We start from the raw sequence: 16,230 nt of genomic DNA, 5'->3' as shown, positions 1-16,230 counted from the left end.
AGGAGAAACGGAATTGTTAGGCAAGTTAAAGACAGTACAGTTAAAGTGGACGGAGTAACATTCAGAAATAAATCACTTCACTTTTTAGCCCAGTGGTTCCCAAAGTAGGGGAATTCCCCCCTGGGGGAAATTTGGACATTCCAGGGAGGGAGGGATAAACAGATAAGGCCAAAATAGCTAGAGTGGCTTTTTTCATGTGTTGTTGGTAATTGATCTTATGCACGTATGTTTTATGGCCAAAGGGTTTTTGGCTTTTAATTTGTGCTTTTCAAGAGTGAGGATTGGCGTGTGGGACCTGCTGGTGGCGTGTGGCAACTATTGTATTCCCCGACAACACATTGCGCCACTCAGCTGGTCCTGCCCGCGTCCCTCAGCTGGTCCTGCCGTTCGGTCATCAGTTTCCTTGATGTATGGCAGGTTTTTCAGGTAAATGAAGATAAATTAACATTGGAAATGAACAGTGAATTATTAAATGAATTATGTGATGTGTGGGGTATTGGAATACCATTCTGAGAAATTGGAGAAATCGGTGTGTTTACAATAGTCTTCCGGGGTGATGGATCAGCTAATAAGGTATGGAGAAATGATGTGTGCTAGTTAGAGTAGAATGCTTCATGAATAACAATGTGAAATGCATCATGAATGACTTGGTAACATTTATATAACCTTCGAAATGAGAATGCATACATGTAAACTTAAAGGAAAGTGGGCATGTAAAAGGAAAACCTTGTACTGTAACTACCGTGATGAATGCTTAAGCAAACCAACTCTTCGTTTAATTTCATGTTCAGAAATATATCACACAGTAAGAAATATATTATGTAAGAAAGTATGTACTGTAACTATGAAATGGTGTATTATACTTCAGTGGTGACCAAATGAGTGTCTTGAAACTTGACTGAAGCCTAAATTATGGATTTTTTTTTTTAGTATATCTTATTTTCCTTGGATTTTTTTTTTTTTTTTTTTTGTTATTTGTACATATCTTGTGATTCTACAACAGTTAGAAAAAATTCAAACTGTTGCAGAGTTGTGGCATACCTGAATAAAAAAGTAAGTACAGTCGCGATCCAAAGAACGTATTAAGACCTTGTCCATGCTGGGGGACAGGAAGGCAAGAATGGTCTGGTGTTTGGACAAAGCTCCAAACCCACTCCCCGCCCCCCTTCTTCCCCTCCTCCTCCCTCAAGTACCACCACGACCTTTGATCGAGACGTTGCTCACTCCTTTGCTTCGCTGTTCGAAGCAGTTCAGGTTCTCATGATTGTGGATTCCAAATTACATAAAAAACATATGAAGAAATTCTGATTGCACAGCAACGGAACAAAAAACATGATGCAAAAAGGGATAAACGTTATACTTTTCAAATATAAATTACTGAAGTATTTCCCATTACATTCAAGTTCTCATGTAATTTTCCGTGGTAGAGAATCTTGTTGTTGGATAGAAGTCATCCTCAGCGAGATGAAGAGGCGACAAAAAACTGACGCAAAGACAGACATATCTACGTCTTAAAGAGGTTCATCAAAAATCTTATTTTTTTTCTAAATATCACAAGACACATTTAGTAAGCCCAGGTGATTGTAAACCATTCCAGCGTGGAAAAGAAAACACACAGACAGACACACGTCATTTGAGATTCACGATGATTGATATTTTACTCTTGCTAAAGACAAACGATTACATCCATCTTCAGAAAGAATTCGCCTCCTACGTAAGACAAACAGGCAGACAGACAAATACAGACTGTGGATGATCGATTCACGTTGACTTATTATATTCTTGTTTCCACCAGATGATATGATTCAGATGACAGGATAACAGAGCCTTGTAGGCGTATAGAGGATGACGTGGAAGGCACATGGGGCAACAGAGAGAAGGAAAGACAGAGTTGCAGTTATCAGATCACATTGATTGCTATTCCGCTCCTGCTAATGGCAGACGATTTTATTCAACTTAAGTGAGACTAAACTCAGTGGCGCAGTCAGGGGGCGGGGGCACGGGGGCCCGGGCCCCCCTTCCAAAATTTCTACGTGTGTTCGAGAATAGATTGCTTATCTTATAATTATGTCGAATACTTGTTTCATGTAGGGTGTAATACTCGGTATATCACATATTTGAAGAACTGAAAGAGTATGCAGTTCTGAGTAGAAAGTCTTCAATAGACATATATTTTTAAGACTTACTTTACTTTAGGTGCGAGACAGATATTCGAATTTATGCACGGGGAGCCACTGGCGGCAGAACGAGTGAGGTAAGGCAAGAAAGGAAGCAAAGGCGTGTGTGCCGCTCTCCAAAAGTTTCATTTTTTATGCATGTTATGACATTACCTACAAAATGGTAAATTACTCTATTAATTGGTTTTATGTAAGTAACCAATTAGGAGTACTTCAGGACATGTAGGCCTACATATAGCAAAACTGGCAAGAAAAATAAACTAGTGTGGCAACGTTTACTGGCCATCAGCGGAGTGAAACTCGCTAATCACCCGCCTGCGCCATCAATCATCAGTCAACTGTCATCACTACTATTAAGAAGCTGGAATGCTGGCCAGATTGTTCTCGATAATTCCCGATGTTTATTTGAGTTCCGGTACGAGTCAGAATTGCCAGGTAGCATGTTGTTTGTGAGCGTAGTTATTCTGTAAGTTGTACATTAATTATTGTGCCTTTCTTCTCAATAATGTTTTATGTGATTGTAAAATTCTGTAATCTAATTCAAGTTTGTATGCTAAATAATTTAGAGTGTTATGCAGTATAAGAAAACTCTGCCATGTTTTGGATATCTCTGAGTTGGCAACTGTTCCTTCTAGAATGTAGAAAGCACCAGAATATAGGAAGCTTATATATGGATGGCGAAGAGACTAGGTTCAGTCAGTTTCAGTTCAGTTTGAGTGTAGTTCAGTGTCAGTGCAGTGCAGTTTGTATATTTTCAGTACTTGTGAAAATAGTGAAGTGTTATTGGCAAACAGTGAAGTATTATTGCAGTTTGTGTATCTTCGGTGCTTCTGAAAATAGTAAATTGGTAAACAGTGAAGTGTTACTGAAGTTTGTTTATCTTCAGAGCTTTTGAAAACAGTGAAGTAGTAATTATGTGGAAAATAAAGACAGTGATCTTAAGAAGCCAATGTTTATTTTCGCTTTGGCTGAACTTGTGTGCTGTTCACCGAAAGGCTGCCCATAGGAAGAACAACTGATTAGGCAACGTCCTTCCTATACTGAAGTACTGTTGAAGCCTGTGACAGTGTGAGACGGGGATATAACACTGGTGTCAGGAATGTGGATTAAATGCTAAAGTGAGTTAAATCTTCGACATGGAGCAATGGGGTGTGCAGACAATGTCCCAACCAGGCAGAAGGAGGAAATGTCCCTGGCGACAATCATGAAGCTATTACAGGCACAGAATGAAGGACAGAAAGAACTCAAAGAACAATTACAGGCCCAAAGTGTAGATTACAGACACAGAATGATGGAGAGAAAGAAGTCAAAGAACAATTACAGGAACAAAATGAAGAACGGAAAGAATGGTATGAACAGCTTCAGGAGGTATTACAGGAGCAACTGAGGGAATTACAACTGAGGATGTAAGGACAGCTGGATGCTTTCATGGAGAAAAAGAAGAAAGAGCAGCAGCAGTTGACGGAGGGAGTATATGCTAAGCTACCGCAGCAGAAGTGTGAGGTAAGTAATTACGTGATGGAGTTCAGATAGCATCTAGACGACCAGGTAAAGCATGTAGATGACCAACTGAAGATTAGTGATGGAATAGTGATGGAGTGCAGACAGCATGTTGACAAGCAGCTGAAGATTGGTGAGGGAATAGTCATGGGGTGCAGAGAACATGTAAATAAGCAGTTGAAGCATATAGTCGACCATGTGAAGATAATTAGTCAGAAATTTGAGGCTGTAGAGAAAGATTGCACTGCTAAGCCTCACGGTAGTTTACAGGAAGGATATGAAAAGAATAGACAGTGTATAGTGATTCTTGATGGAGCCCAAGCATCTAAAGGCAGCATAACAGGGTTGAATACTCAGATTGTAGGAGACTTAAGTCCTGGACTTAATTATGATATCCCAGTTTTTAGGCCCCAAACCAGTGATATGCATGGCTATAATGGGGTAAAATTAAAAAGAAACCTCAGGAATTTAATGGTAGAGTATCTTGGAAAGCTTACCGTGCACAGTCTGAGTTACTTGCTGATAAGAATGGTTACGATGATAGGCAGAGGGCATTGCAGCTTGTTACTAGCCTTAAGGGTGCCGCAATGGAAATCTGGGCCAGATGTCACTGATGGAGAGGAACAGTTATCAGTCTCTAGTACAAGGGCTGGAGAGTAGATAGGAGACCATGCAGCAGACTGAGGATTACAGAGCAAGATTCCAGACCCGTGTACGGGATTGAGGACAATCCCTACAGCAGCTTACTCATGACCTGGAGAGTATGGTGTACAAGGTGTACACTGGAGCAGCACCTAACCTGTTGGCTATTCTTCTGAGGGCTCAGTTCATCGATACTCTTGATAGTGCAGAGTTGAAAGTGCAAGTGAAGCAGGCACAACCCAGAGGCATGCAAGAAGCACTAGCCAGGGCTCTAGAATTTGAGTCGTACATCAGGTCCAGTACATCCACTTTTCAGACTGGTCATAGTGCAGGATTCAAGGCAAGAAAGGCAAAAGTAGGTGAAGTGGAAAATTTTGAAGGAAGGTGCTGGTACTGGTAGAGCCAGGACATAGGAAAGAGGACTGTTGTAAGTGAAAGAAGGAACAGGAGAAGATCAGTGAGAGTTGCTGGTTCTGCGAGAAGCCAGGACGCAAGAAGGTGGATTGCTACAAATGGAAGAAGGAGCAATAATGGAACAGTGAAAGGAAACCCATGATTGCAACAAATGGGTGTTGGACATGTGGCGAGGTGAGACACTTCAGCTATGAGTGTCCAAATGAGAAGGATGAGGATAAGCAGAAGACTGGTGACAAATGGCAACACCCAGCCAGTTTTTCGCAGGAAGCCCCACCATTGAGGAGCTGCAGGAGAACCTTGATGAATACCTGTAGTGTCCAAGAAAACGGAAGAACAGATGGCAAGCTGTGTAGTAGGAATGAGAATCTTAGCAAGAAATGCTGCCATACTGTAGTGACAGGGCCGGTGTCAGATGTAGAAGACCTGAAGAGGATGCAGATTTACAACCAGTGCTAGAGTGGCTGCAGTGTAGTACAGTGCAATCATCATGGGAAGAGGTTTCTTGATTCAGCCCTGCGACCAAGAGCTACTGGAGTCAGTGGGACCTTCTTCATTTGAACAATGGACTACCGGAACATCAGTAGGAGACACCCGATGGCCTCAGCAAGTATTGGCGACTGGTGGTCCCGAAGAAGAAGATGTCCGAGATCTTGGATGAGTCCCATAACCAGATCCCTAGTGGGCACCTGGGAGTGAAGAAAACTCTAAGTCGGCTGTGACAGAGGTTTTACTGGATTGGCATACAGCATAATGTTGAAGAGTGGTGTCAGGCTTGTGATGTATGCTGTGCTAAGGGACCCAAGAAACATGGTTGTGCCCCTCTTCAGCAGTGCCAGATGGGTATACCAATGGAAAGAGTTGCGGTGGACATTGCTGGACCTCTGCCACTCTCTGAAAGAGGAAACTGGTATATATGTGTCGCCATGGACTACTTCACAAAGTGCCCAGAAGCCTATGCTAACCCCAATCAAGAGGTTGCAACTGTTGCTCAGGTGTTGGTTGACCAGTTTTTCTGTCGCTTTGGGGATGCTACAGGAGCTACATTCAAAGCAGGGTAGAAACTTCGAGGCTGCTGTGTTCCGTGAATGCTGCAAGTTGCTGGGGATCAAGAAAACCAGGACGACCCCACTAAGGGCACAGTCAGATGGGATTGTGGAAAAATTCAACTGGACCCTGGGACAAGAATTTGCCAAGTACTGCATAGAGGGACAAACAGAATGGGACCAGAAATTACCTGCATTGTTCATGGCATATTGGTCTGCATCCCATGAGTGAACCGGCTACACACCTGCATAGCTTATGTTGGGCCATGAGTTATGCATACCCACTGACTTGTTAATGGGAAGACCACCTGATGAAGAGCTGCCTACTGACACCTCCAGGAATGCGAAGCATCTTCAGGAAAGGCTGCCTGAGGTACATCATCAAGTGCGAGGAGCCCTTAACTTTTCAGGAGAGTTGATGAAGTGCAAGTATGAGACCAAGGCAAGTGAAGTGAGCTTCAAGGATGGTGACAAAGTTTGGTTGTATAATTCTCAGTGGAGGAAGGGATAGTCAGTGAAGCTGCAGAGTCCATGGGACGGGGCTTACACTGTGTAGGACTGCCAATCAGATGTAATGTATTGGATTTGGGGAGGCAGGAAGTCTCGCACAAAGATGGTACACGTGAACCGTCTCTGGCAGTACCATGGGCCAGGGTAGTCCAGCTGGGATGACCCTGTGGAATCGTGCTCACCCACAGCCGAGGATGTTGAGGAGGACCAAGGAGCTGAAGTGCAAGAGGATGGTGACAGTTTTCCAAGGGAAGAAGTGGATCAGGAAGAGGACCAAGACATTCCAGGTGGAGTGGACTGTGTGGAAGACCAGGGACGTCATCGGAAGCAGCATTGGAGAAGACCTGATAAGTTGAAGGATTAATTTATGTATACTGTAGTTAGATGTTTCATTAGGATTAAGGTTTATGTTTGTATACTGTATATTGTGTAGTTTTGTTGGGACGACAAAGAACTAGGGGAGGGGGTAGTGTTAAGAAGCTGAATTGTTAGCTAGATTATTCTTGAGAATTTCTGATGTTTATCATACTTCCGTAATGAGTCAGAGTTGCCAGTTAGCCCGTCGTTTGTGAGTATCGTTATTTTGTAAGTTGTACATTAATTTTTGTCCTTTTTTCTGAGTAATGTTTTATTTATGTCATTGTTAAATTTTGAATTTTATTTGTATGCTAAATAATTTAGAGTGTTATGCAGTGTAAGAAAACTCTGGCATGTTTTGCATATCCCCGAATAGGCAACTGTTGCATCTCCTAGAATGTAGAACACTCTAGAATATAGGAAGCTTATATATCAATGGGGAAGAGACTAATGCAGGTTCAGTCAGTTTCAGTTTAGTTTGAGTGTAGTTCAGTGTCAGTGCAGTTTGCATTGTATATATTCAGTACTATTGAAAATAGTTAAATGTTACTGGCATACAGTGAAGTGTTATTACAGTTTATGTATCTTCGGTGTTTGTGAGAATAATAATGTGTTATTGGCAAACAGTGATGTGTTATTGCAGTTTGTCTCTTCGGTGTTTGTGAAAACATTGAAATGAAGTTGGCAAGCATTAAGTGTAATCTGGAAAATCAAAACAGTGGACTTTAGTAGACAGTGTTTATTTACGATGCGTGAGTTGATCTTGTGTACTATACACCAAACGGCTGCATCTATAAAGAACAACTCACTGGGCAACGTCTTTCCTATACTAAACTACTGCTGCTGGAGACTGTGGGAGTGTAGGACGGGGATGTAACACTACAGTTCGTGTTATGTCAGTCCAAACAACTCGCTCATTACGGTACTTCAACACTGTTCTACGACACGAACTAAAAAAACGTATATCGTGGGTTTCCCTGGATCAGTGAAGGATGAAATGGAACCAGCCGCAGCAGTCAAATATATCTTTGCTGGTACCTTTGCCAGAAACTCTACCATAGATGATACCAGCCAGAATGTCTCAGTACTGGAACTTGATTCTCCCGAAATTGCCCCACTTAAAATACAGACAAGATACGTAAAATCCATCCTAGACAATTTACCTACCAACAAAGCTCCAGGCCCAGATGGAATTCCGCCAATTGTTTTGAAAAAGTGTTCCCCTGAACTTGCCTCTGTCCTAGCTAAATTATTCAGACTATGCATACGTACTTCTTTATTCCCAAATTCATGGAAAGAAGCCAATATCCACCCAGTTCCGAAGAAAGGAAGTTCGTCTGACCCCTCCAATTACAGACCAATAGCTGTCACGTCTTCTTTTGGTAAGGTATTTGAAACTTTAATTAATAAGCATATCGTTAAACATCTTGAATCCAACAACTTAATTAGTGATAGACAATACGATTTTCGCCACGAAAGATCCACCATTGACATACTCAATCTCTTAACTCATACCATCCATCAATCAATTGATCTTTTTGGAGAAACTCATGCAATAGCTCTTGATATTTCTAAAGCTTTCGACAGAGTATGGCACCGTTCCCTGCTGTCCAAACTCCCTTGCTATGGACTAACGTCTCTTGTTCCTTTGATTTCTTCTTATCTTAGTGACAGGAAAATAAGAGTAAAAGTAGATGATGTATATTCGAATTTCCACTCAATTAACGCCGGCGTGCCGCAGGGATCAGTTCTGGCGCCAACCCTATTTCTGGTTCATATTAATGATCTCTTATCTGTCACAATTCCATTCACTCATATGCAGATGACTCAACACTACATAGTTCATTCACACTCAGACATCCATTTACAAAGTCTAATATCTCTACCTCTCAACTCAGTACAGCCATCTCCATAAATCAAGATCTATCTTCAATCAGTGAATGGGGACAAAACAACCTTGCCTCTCTTAATGCTAGTAAAACTAAATATATACAGTTTACTAATAGACAGATATTGCCAGATTCGTACATTACCTTCAATGCTACTAATATTCCCATCTCCAAAAGTATTGAAATTCTTGGTGTCTCACTTAACAGTGCCCTCAGCTGGACCTCTCATGTCAGATCACTTGCTAAAACCGCCTCAAAGAAACTTGGATTATTGTACAGAGTCCGTAACTTCTTCGCCGATGAGCAGTTAGCTATAATTTATAAGAGTCATGTGCGCTCTCAGCCTGAATATTGCTTACCCTTGTGGAATGGTTGTGGAGAGGTTGCATTAAGACAACTAGACAAAATTCAGAATAAAGCTGTTAGAATCATTAACAACCCTGCCATTACATGCAAACTACCTCCCCTGCAAGTAAGAAGGAATGTTGCCTCCCTTGCATTATTTTACAGATATTTTTTTGGCAAATGCTCAGACGAAGTTGCGTCCATGGTGCCACCTCTCTATGCCTTCCCTCGTGCTACACGGGCATCTGGTAGCGCTCATGACTGGAATGTCACTCAACCATATTGCAGAACTTCTGCCTATCAGAATTCTTTCATTCCCCGAACTGCATCTCTTTGGAACTCGCTTCCCCAGAGTTGTTTTCCTCCAAATTTCAACCTACAACTGTTCAAGTCTAACTGTTACAGATATTTTTTGAACAGAGGACACCAGTAATCTGGTGTATGGATTATTTTTTTTTTTTACCCATTTGTTTTTCCTTCCTCCGTTCTGTTATTTATAAAAAAAAAAAAAAAAAAAATATTGGACTTCATGAGTTCAAGCTCTAAAAGATCAGTTTATGCTTAGCAAATGTATTACATTGTAGAGGAAATTATTACTGGCATGTATCATCGGTGTCAATTCCCAGAGGTCTGAGCTGTAACAACCCAACCAACAATTCCATGTGGGTCACATATGGGTGTTATATGAGACAGCCTATATGTACATATGGATCATATATGGTTTGTCCATATAGGACCCATATGGTGAAACATGGGAAAATATGGATCCCATATGGGCTGCCCAGATGCACAGTCAAGGACACCATTTATATATACCATTGCACAAACAACAAAGGTGTCATTTTTATCCTCCCATTTCCAGTTCTGCGGTGTTGCAATGCTCATGTCTTGTCTGTGGTTTGCAGTTTAGCACTATGCTGAGCAGCTTAATGCATCACAAATGCATGTTCAAAAATTTATTGGAACCTCTCCTATAACTACAAACAAGCCTGCAAGCACTTTGGCAAATCATTAGGTATGATTCAGCATTGCCACAGGATTAAAGCTTGTATCCATGATAGAGGTTATTGCACAGTGTGAAGAATCATCAATGCTTTCCACTAGTGTATATGTGAACCGACTAGGTATTATTTTTCATTTCAGTATTTTAACAAGTGATAAAGTCATGTCATGAACTTTACTTAAGTGTAGACACGCAGAAACTGAAAGCCACTGATTGCTTAAGATATCCCCTGTGAAAAATTTTTGGCACTAACTACCTGTGTCCTGTGTGGCTGCCATCAATGAACTTGAGTAATCTAATCATTACTGAACTAGGTGAAGTAATTAATAGACGAAGGATTTTCAAGGACATAGTAACTTTTTTTTTTTTTTTTTAATAAACAGTAAGTAGGGGAATGCCAGTACCAAGAGTTAGATTTAACTGTTTAACAGCACCTTTTCAGCGATTAACATCTCGTATTTGTCGGTAGGTCGTCCAGTAGTCAGCAGCAGGCGGCCGTTTCGGGGGAATCAATTCATCCAGGAGGACCGAGTGTTTGTATACCTGATAAACCAGCTGAGTGCTCGGTGAATGAACTCGGCCAATCTGCCGACCCACATGTAAATCCTGAAGACGACTCACGTACTCAAATCCGTGATTGTCCGGGTCGCATTCACAGCAGGACTGTTAGGACATTGTACGTGCTGTTCAAGATAAGCATCTTGATGACGAGAGCAATACTGCTTTCTTAACAAAACGTGGTCGCCTCCCAATGATTATGTGCTTCCTACCGTACCACAGGCAGGAAGATACCATAAGTTCCAGTCGTCCTGGATTGAAAAGTATCCCTGGCTCGCGTACAGCAACCAGGCTGATGGTTCCTTTTGCTTGGTCATGTCCTTTAATTGTTACCTTTAGAAATGTAAGTTACCTTGTTGTATTATTGTCTCAACTGCACTGCATTCGCAGATATGGCTCGCCGTAGTACCTTGACTAGCGCCGGATGGCTCCTTGTTTAACCTGTTCGGAAGTGTGTGATTGAAGTTGTGGTTTTTGAGTATTTTGAGGTAATGAAACATCATCAGCAAGATGGGTGATTTAGCCATACATCCACGTGCAAGATGAAGTGCATTGTGTTTTTACATTTCTCATGCTTAGTCATTGTGCCCCCACCCACCCCAATTATATTTCTGGGTGCGCCCCTGGCCTAAATTCTTTCCGTAGAGGAAAACGTGAAGGTTAATCAGGTAGAATAAAGAAAAAGAAAGTGAGGCAGGCAGTTTGCGAATTATCGATTGACAGTAACTGGAATGATCAGTTCATATTAACTGGTACTGTATAATTGTTGTTGCCAGAAAATTGTATTTAGCTTCAGTGGAAATACGACTGTCCCGGAGAGGAAGACGCCAAACATATGCAGGCATACACACTGACAGACAGACGCTCTCTGAATCATTTATTCCTCAAGTATACCGATACATTATTCCTGCCACTTTATTCCTACCACTTTATTCCTGCCACTTTATTCCTGCCACTTTATTCCTACCACTTTATTCCTGCCACTTTATTCCTGCCACTTTATTCCTACCACTTTATTCCTACCACTTTATTCCTGCCACTTTATTCCTGCAACTGGCTGACAGTTTGAGTCAGCTTAGGGTAGAAGGAGCCTCACCCGTAACAGATATTCCTTGGCTACTTACTGAATTACATTATTTACACCCACACCCTCGGAGGTAGATCGAATTCTATGTTTTAAGTGGTGTGTGTGTGTGTGTGTGTGTGTGTGTGTGTGTGTGTGTGTGTGTGTGTGTGTGTGTGTTTTAACAGGAGTGAGTCATGGTATAATGATTCGTCTTCCGTATTTCATTATGTGTGTGTGTGTGTGTGTGTGTGTGTGTGTGTGTGTGTGTGTGTTAACAGGAGTGAGTGAGGCTCGTAATGACCCTTCTAACTTCATCATTTACCTGTATCAAATTGCATGCTGATTGTTAATTAAGCGTTGATATATTTACCTCTAATGAAGCGGTAAATACGGACTATCCTGTATATATAAACTTGCTCGTTAATTACCTTTAAGAAAATTGCATACTGACTGCTAATTACCGCAAGATATATTACCTGTAATTGCCAGTCCGTTTTGATGAAGGTGGGTTAATTAAGGGTGTGTATCAGGTGTAATGACCGTTCCTGGATCTTGTTAGCCCAGTTAAGAGACGACCCTCATTAACCCCTCCAGGTAAAGAGCGTGATGGGGTGCTTTCAAAGCTGGTATTCCGGTAGGTGACATTTAGTGCAAGTTTGGTTTTTAATACATAGTTTGTTCAGACTGTAAATTACGCCTAGTGGGTATCTTCACTCATTCAGTCTCTGTGTGGGCAGAAACTTAATGTTGAGTAAATATTGGGACTCAACATTTTGCTCACTCCCTTCACGCATGCGCACCACGAGACAGTACGTAGCAGAAGTTAAATAATACAGGACCACTGAAATGGCGGGTTGCCATCACATGCCGTCAGTGATATTTTAATTACCGTTTATGATAAATATAAACAATTCACGCTACGTTATATATACGTGTTCTGTTTGTATTATTTATATTACGGTATATGACATGACTATGATTCACAGTTTTACACAACAGTATAGATATTTAAGAAAGAAAAATATGCTTTTTAAACAGCGCGGGGAATGTGTTTGTCCAAATGGTGGTGCCATCTACTGGAATACTGGGCTTTTCAGAAGCACACCATTGGGAGCTTTGACGTAGTATTTAACATTCTTTCTTTCTCTCTCTCTCTCTCTCTGCTTGCTTTCAGTTCACTGGACAGGAAGGGACTCTTTCTGAAAGGTCAAAGGTCTCTCTCTCTCTCTCTCTCTCTCTCTCTGAAACACACACACACACACACACACACACACACACGTATGATAAAATAAGGAAGGAAGACGGATCATTACGAGCTTGAATCACTCCTGATAAAACACACACACACACACACACGTATGATGAATTAACGAAGGAAGATGGATCATTACCAGCATGACTCACTCATGTTAACACACACACACACACACACACACACACACACCCCCGCTCGCTGGCGCAGTGGTAACGTTCTCGCTTGCCATGTGGTAGACGGGAGTTCGCGCCTCGCTCAGGTTGCGAAAAGTTTCACTGACGAAGTGGGTGGTTACTGTCCCCCTTGAGCAAGGGGACGGGTGTGTGGGTGTGTGAAGGTCACAGCCTTGCCTTTAGATCGGACTATATGAGCTCTCAGCTCCCTTCCGGGAGGGTAAAATGCTGACGATCACGACCATCAAGTGATCCTGACCGACCCGGTGAATTACACACACACCACTTAAAACATAGCATCCGATCTACCTCCGAGGGTGTGGGTGTAAATAATGTAATTCAGTAAGTAGCCAAAGAATATATGTTACGGGTGAGGCTCGTTCTGCCCTAAGCTGACTCAAACTGTCAGCCACTTGCAGGAAAAAGTGGCAGGAATAAAGTAGCAGGAATAAAGTGGAAGGAATAAAGTAGCGGTATACTTGAGGAATAAATTATTCAGAGAGCGTCTGTCTGTCAGTGTGTATGCTTGCATATGTTTGGCGTCTTCCTCTCCAGGATAGTCGTATTTCCACTGAAGCTAAACACAATTTTCTGGCAGCAACAATAATACAGTACCAGTTAATATGAACAGATCATTCCAGTTACTGTCAATCGATAATTCGCAAACTCCTGCCTCACTGTCGTTTCCTTTACACTACCTGGTGAACTTTCACGTCTTCCCCTACAGAAAGGGTTTAGTCTCACTTAAGCTGAATAAAATCGTCTGCCTTTAGCAGGAGCGGAATAGCAATCGATGTGAACTGAAAATTGCATCTCTGTCTTTCCTTCTGTCCGTTGTCCCATGTGCCTATCATGTCTTCCTCTACGTCCTCATGGTTCTGTTATCATGTCATCTGGTGGAACCAAGAATATAATAAGTCAACGTGAATCGGTCATCCACAGTCTGTATTTGTCTGTCTATCTGTCTGTCTTACATAGGAGGCGTAATCTTTCCGAAGATGGATGTAATCGTTTGTCTTTAGCAAGAGTAAAATAGCAATCATCCTGAATCTCAAATGGCGCGTGTCTTGTCTGTGTGCTTTTTTTTCCTTGCTAGAATGGTTTATAATCACCTGGGCTTACTGAATGTGTCTTGTGATGTTTACAAGAAAAAAAGAAAAGAAAAACTTTTAAGGAATCTCTCTAAGGCATAGCTATGTCTGTCTTTCCGTCAGTTTTTCTGTCGCCTGTCCATCTCGCTGAAGATGACTTCTGTCCAGCAACATGATTCTCTGCCCCACACAATTACAGGAGAGCTTGAATGTTATGGGAAATACTTCAGAAATTTATATTTGAAACCAATACAACGTTTATCCCTTTTTGCATCACGTTTTTTTGTTCCATTACTGTGCAATCAGAATGTCTTCAAATGTTTTTATGTAATGTGGAATCTACAACATGTCATGAGCATCGTGAGGTGCTTCGAGCAGCGAAGCAAAGGAGTGAGCAACGTCTCGACCAAAGGTCGTCGTGGTACTTGCGGGAAGGGGAGGGGGAGGAAGGGGAAGGGAAAGGGGTTTGAAGCTTTATCCAAACACCAGACCATTCTTGCTTTCTTGTCCTCAGTATCGACAAGGCCTGGATACTTTGTTTGTAGCGCGACTGTAACTTGTGATTAATTTCTTGATAATTATCTCTCCTTGATCTTTACTAGGGTATTGCTACTTGACAGGTAGTGAACTGGTCATCCATCATCATTCCAAGAAATAAGAAGAGATGCCACCAAGATTACATCCAATATGGATTTTCCTTCACTGTGAGGAATGGCACAGCATTACCTCAATGCATCATATGCCACAAAGTGCTAGAAGATGATTCCATTCAACCATTTTAGTTAAAGGAGCATCTTGAAAAGCTTCACCCAGGGTTAGCTGCAAAGGACTGCTCTACTCTTAAGCATAAATCTGATGGTTTGAAGAGACTGGGGCTGGATAACAGTGGATTCATCTAGCACCTCAAAGGCTACCATTCATGCATCATATGCAGTTGCTCTGCATATAGCCAAGAATAAGGGGACCCATGCAATTGGAGACACCCTGATAAAACCATGTATCCTTGAGAGTGCAGAACTTGTCCCCAGTGATGATGCAGTTAACAAACTTAAGCAAATCCCGCTTAACACCATCAAGTCACGGATAGATGATATTGTTAACAATTTAAAGATCAAGTGATTGACAGGATAAAGTTATCAAAGCAATTTGCCATTCAGTTTGATGACACCACTGATATAACCAATCTTTCCCAGCTGCTCGTTTTTGCCTGATTTATTGATGATCAAGACATCAAAGATGACTTCCTTTTTTGTCGTCCGTTGGTCACGACAACAAAAGGAGAGGATTGATGGAACTTATTCTAACTTTCTTTGATAAAGGACTTCAACGGAAGGATTTAATAGGGTGTGTACAGATGGAGCCCCAGCAATGTTAGGGTCTCGACCTCGATTCTTGGCACTTGAACTTAAGAATCTTGCGTGATTGGAATACACTGCATGATTCAAAGAGAAACTTCTGATTCCAATACATTACCAGCAGCCCTGAGTGCCCACTTAAAGACCATCATCAACACAATCAACTTCATCAAATGGTCACGACTTTTCCATGACCTGTGTGAAAACATGGATGCTGAACACCAAGCCCTGTGGGTCTACACGGAAGTCCGCTGGCTGTCAAAGGGCAACATGCTCACTCAGTTTTATGATGTGAGTGAAGAAGTGAAGACTTTCTTGGCCAGTCATAATAAACACGCGCTACTCAGCAAGAAGAACATGCCAGAATTTCAGGCTCATTTGGCATACGTAGCAGATATGTTCGAAGCTCTAAAGCTCAGCCAGAAATTGCAGGGTGGTCAGAGTAACATCATCCACCAAGCAAACATTATAAATGCATTCGTTGAAAAACCCCATGCCTGGAGTAGACGAATTACAGACAGTAATGCAGCCCAATTTCACCGACTTTCTGAAGTCATCAGAGATGTCATCAACCACGTGCTCAAGGCAGCGATTATGCAGCACCTTAACTGTCTCGCTGACGAGTTCCAGTGATACTTCCCAGATGTAAATACCAATCAAATTACCATGGCTATGACAAGGGACACATTCAAAAGTCTTGTAGATGACGTCCCTACAGAGATCCAGGAAGAGCTTTCGTAACTCCAATACAACTCCTCTGCAAAAGATGAAGTCAACTTCCTAAGTCTAAGCGAGTTCTGGGTGAAAATGAATCCCATTTATCCTGGACCCGATAACAACACTTCATGT

At 41.8% G+C, this 16,230-nt stretch overlaps 1 protein-coding gene across 4 annotated transcripts in view; it reads right to left on the bottom strand.

Moving 5' to 3' along the window:
• LOC145395437 (uncharacterized) overlaps nt 1-16,230 on the bottom strand; it is a 121,685-nt gene that overhangs the window by 65,978 nt on the left and 39,477 nt on the right. Inside the window, exon 4 of one of the 4 annotated variants that reach the window (XM_080269041.1) lies at nt 5,553-5,627. The exons of the other annotated variants lie outside the window; for them this stretch is intronic. The gene's annotated coding sequence lies outside the window, so the exon portion shown is untranslated. Of the gene's footprint in view, nt 1-5,552; nt 5,628-16,230 lie in introns of those variants that run through there. 4 annotated transcript variants of the gene reach the window in all.

This window comes from Coenobita brevimanus, chromosome 31 (genome assembly GCF_032717465.1).
Source record: "Coenobita brevimanus isolate Jiangsu-jjx chromosome 31, ASM3271746v2, whole genome shotgun sequence".
Classification (NCBI taxonomy): domain Eukaryota; kingdom Metazoa; phylum Arthropoda; class Malacostraca; order Decapoda; family Coenobitidae; genus Coenobita; species Coenobita brevimanus.
This window is presented reverse-complemented; position numbering and strand designations above follow the sequence as displayed.